Genomic DNA, 1532 nt, shown 5'->3' with positions numbered 1-1532 from the left:
CGTGCCTCGAAATATAACGCTCCTTTAATCATTTGAAATGAGAATTTCTTCAAATTTGAAATTTGATTTTTTTCAATTCTATCTCATTTTTTCTATTGGTTAGGTATATAAATGGAAATATCCCTCCCACTAATAAAAAATCGTTAAGTTGGTTCAAGAAAGAAGAAAAAGTTACTCATCTATACTTTTTTAATCAAGGAAAAGAGGCTGAGGAAAACAAATTTTGATATACTATTAATAAAGTGAAAGAGGCTTGGAGTAACAAAATTTGATATATTGATGAAGCGTTTTTATTTTTCTAAAATACCCCATGTTTTTTAAACACATATACTCCTTTTATAAATGAGTAAAGATTTATAATTGTTTTTAAAATTATTTATAACAGTCTGTTATTTATACTTTTTGTATCTTTTTATAATATGTATCTTTTTAGTACTGATTTTTTTATTTAATTTAGATAGTGACAATTAACTTTTGCTGTAGAAATAAACTCAATCAAGTAATAATTTCAAAATTTTACCAAAAGAATGTCACTGCACAAAAATGAAAAGAACTATACAGTAGCTATTTTACATTATGCTTCCTCGAGATGCAGTCATCAGAACCCTTCCATTGGGGCATAGATGACCAAACGTCCGTCTTGAATACAAATTTTACATAATCTACAAAAAATAATATACAGGTGGGTGTGTATTAACAGGAGCGTTAAGAGGAAACCATAAATCCATTCTCCTATTTCCTGTGAGAATTTTGACCATTACCAACCTTAAGATCGGAACTCGAGATCGAACCATCTTGACGCTGTGAGAAGAGAATGTAAAATTCAATACTACTCAGGCTGAACTCGCATCTTTTCGTGTACGTCAGTTACAATATCACGCAGCTCGGGGAAAACCGAGATGAGAATAAGTTCCAGTATTCCATATCCAAGTTGCTTTAAACAGACTGTGGACTGCAGTAAATGAAAGGAAAAAGAAAGCATTCACAACAAAGGGAAATGACATAAAATACAGTCAGGCTCTGGTAAAATGCAGTATTAGTTTTCAACAACAGCACGATGCCTCGAGGTTTAGGCATATTTTAAGCAATGAGCGGGGGAGAGGGGGAAGGGTATCAGCTTTTTGTTACCTGAAGGAAGTAGTATACGTCCCTCGCACAACGTTTATACTGCTTTTGCCCAATCAAGCTGACCAAAGTTGTCGGAGCACCATCTGCCATGAGGGAGACAATTAGATTTCGCTATAGATGAGAAATCTTCAATTACCAGTATTCAGAAAAACTACCAATAAGGCTATCGAACAAGAAAAAACAAGGAGCAGCATAAGATTCACCTCTAATCTGTTTCTATACCAATATGAAAAAATATGTAGCGATTACATAGCAATACTCACCAAATATCATCTTTTTCAAATCACTAGCTCTTCGAGCAGCTTCAAGCTGTTGCTCAAAAGACCCTGGTTGAGCGACCCTTCTACCACTACTTTGTTTTCGGGTATTTTGCCAAGATCCCTGGTTAGTTTGACTATCATTTA

The 1532-nt window shown here is 34.1% G+C and overlaps 1 long non-coding RNA gene across 1 annotated transcript; it reads right to left on the bottom strand.

The window, feature by feature from the left end:
• Positions 1-492: 492 nt before the first annotated feature.
• On the bottom strand, positions 493-1479 carry LOC140820402 (uncharacterized). The gene is made up of 3 exons (XR_012115466.1): positions 1392-1479; positions 1129-1211; positions 493-952 (listed from the first exon to the last, which is right to left on the bottom strand). It is a non-coding gene; the product is annotated as an uncharacterized lncRNA (long non-coding RNA).
• Positions 1480-1532: the final 53 nt, after the last annotated feature.

Source organism: Primulina eburnea, unplaced genomic scaffold (genome assembly GCF_022965805.1).
Source record: "Primulina eburnea isolate SZY01 unplaced genomic scaffold, ASM2296580v1 ctg1020, whole genome shotgun sequence".
Classification (NCBI taxonomy): domain Eukaryota; kingdom Viridiplantae; phylum Streptophyta; class Magnoliopsida; order Lamiales; family Gesneriaceae; genus Primulina; species Primulina eburnea.
This window is presented reverse-complemented; position numbering and strand designations above follow the sequence as displayed.